This window comes from Mus musculus, chromosome 19, assembly GCF_000001635.26.
Source record: "Mus musculus strain C57BL/6J chromosome 19, GRCm38.p6 C57BL/6J".
Taxonomy (NCBI): Eukaryota; Metazoa; Chordata; class Mammalia; order Rodentia; family Muridae; genus Mus; species Mus musculus.
The window spans coordinates 37,527,903-37,530,702 of record NC_000085.6 but is presented as its reverse complement, the minus strand read 5'-3'; positions in this window follow the sequence as shown (position 1 = coordinate 37,530,702).

Sequence of the window (2,800 nt, the reverse complement as noted above, 5' to 3'; positions counted from 1 at the left end):
AGAAGACCAGGACCAGCGTTGAGTTACTGGTACCCATATCATATGACTCATAACCACCTATAGCCCCAGCTCCAGAGGATCTTCTTATGAACACACACACACACACACATACACACACACACACACACACACACACACACACACACACACACACCTTTTTAAGAGACAGCTCAAATCTTTTCTACAATAGCCTTCCCTCAGTCTGAATTCTCAGTGGAAGAAATTGCTGGAGTAGAAATAGCTTCACCAAATAAATACTCAAGCTCTATATAGCTTCAATTTATTTTAGGATCTTCTCATTGAAAAATTTCAAGCCGGACTTGGTGGTCTCCTCCACTTTTGAATTCGCCAATACACACTGCCAAGTCTGTGGTCACAGAGCTTGGTTACAGCACCACCTAGTGGTCATCTTTCAGCACTTAAAGAACTTTAAAATTTTTTCTTTTTAATTTGAGAATTTCATACATGCGTAGAATGCAGCGTCTCTTAACCCTGCTAATGCTGAGACCCTTCAATACAGTTACCTCATGTTGTGGTGACCCTTAACCATTTTTTTAACTGATTCTTTGAGAATTTCACATCATGTACCCCAAGCCTACTCATCTCCCATCCCTTTGTATCCATCCGCCCATAATTCATTGTTATGAATTAATGTAGATATCTGTGTTTTCCAATGGTCTCAGGTGACCTCAAAGGGGTCGCGACCCATAGGTTGAGAACCACTGGTATAATGTGTTTTGCTCAAATCCATTCTTGAATTCCTCCCCTATCCTCACTTCCACTATTCCCTCCTAAATTCATGTTCTCTGAGTCCACATAGTGCATCCAATATGTGCCTAAAGCCATCTACTACAGCTAAAGCAGCCAGCCTCTCAGGGCTACCCTGAAAGAAACTGACTCTCCCAGCAGCCTTAGCTGCTTAGCCCGGGGCGGGCTCAGCATACTCCCAAAACTAGCTCCTGTTCTTAATAAAGTTTCATCTTGCTCATATATTTGGCTATTTTATGCATATGAGTGTTTTGCTCGTGTGCATGTCTGTGTACCACACGAGTGTCTGGTGTGCGAGAAAGTCAAAAGAGAGCTTTGGCTCCCTAGGGAAGGAAATTACAGATCGTTGCTGGCAGCCATGTGGGTGCTGGGAATCAAACCAGGGTCTTCTGCAAGAGCAACAAGTGCTCTTGGCTGCGGAGCCATCTCTCTGGGCGTATGTATTTATATTGAGAACGCATCTCTTGTATCTCAGAGTGGCAGAACTTGCTATGAAGCCAAGAGTAGCCTGGATTTTGGAGAATCCTTCTGCCTCAGGCTCCCATCGCTAGGATTAATGACATGCCTCGCTGTAGGCCACTCATCCTATTGTTTACAATTGCCTTGGTAAAATATCACTGGAAATCACATTAGACCTTTCTAGTTTTTTAAGTAATGGCTCTCTGAATCATTTAGTCTCTGTTAGATCTCCTCCACCGAGCTGGGAATTAAGAACGTGCAACAAGACCTATAATAACACGAAGTGCCAAAGACTCCCTTCCTTCCACAAGATCAGAGGGACCCCTGCTTGGAGGCCACAGCTCAGGACACCTGCTTCTTTGGGCCATTTGCCCAGGGCCATGGAACCCCTCCTTTTATACACGTTCTTCTAAACAATCCTTCTCTTTCCCATTTTTTGAAACCAAACAATTCCATCGAAAATAGTTTCAAGCACCGAATCAGGAAATAGTACTAAACAAACGGAAATGTTTTCCTTTTAATACTAAAGGCATTTGTTTACATTTAGAAATCGTTTCCATCCAAAGCCTTTTACTGAAAAGAAGTCCAAGCCATCAATCAAAAGGAGACTTTTATAGATAAGAAATAAGCCCTGACCTAACAATTGTATTGAACACCAGCAGCTCTTCTTGGCGGTTTTGCTGAGTCATTTTTCAGGAAACGGGCTGCCCAGGGAGATTTCTTCAGAAGAAACAATCAACACTATTTTCATATTAATAACCTGCAGTTGCCTTATTGTTCTCAAAACTTTTGTTAATAAACGTTTTCCTGCTGGGTGGGAAAAAAAAAACATTAATCAAAAGACAAAGCCTCATCAGGTTTATTTTTATGTATTTGGAATTCTTTTCTTCCGTAAGTGACACTGAATATAATTAAATATGAGTTACTTAATTGTAAAATATCCTCACTCAGAGAGTATAACATGGGGAATTTTTTTGGACTTTTTTTTTTTTACAGTAGTCTTGTTACCATTTATCTACAATCCCACCCTGAACTTTAAATGTACATGTGTTTATACTTATATCTACCTTTAGGTAGGTAGATAGATAGATATTATATGTGCTATATGCGGTAACATAGTATACAATACAAAACATAACATTCCTTAGAGTGACTATAAACTACCATTTTGAGTTCCCGTTTCCTTCAAGAGAGCAGCCATGTTTGTAGTCCTTAGTCTATAGCTCCTTCTACCCCCATTGCTTTTCATTTGTGGGGATGTTACAGGACTTTTGATGGCTGTACATAGAAAATCTTTTTTTCGTGGTGGCGCACGCCTTTAATCTCAGCACTCGGGAGGCAGAGGCAGGCGGATTTCTGAGTTCGAGGCCAGCCTGGTCTACAAAGTGAGTTCCAGGACAGCCAGGACTACACAGAGAAACCCTGTCTTGAAAAACTAAAAAAAAAAAAAAGAAAAAAAAAAAGAAAGAAAAAGAAAATCTTTTTTGTTAGCCAAGTATAAAAGCATAAGTAGATAATGCCTTTGTCAGATGCACTCAGGTGTGTCCTGTAGAGGTGCAGTTTGGGTGTGCCT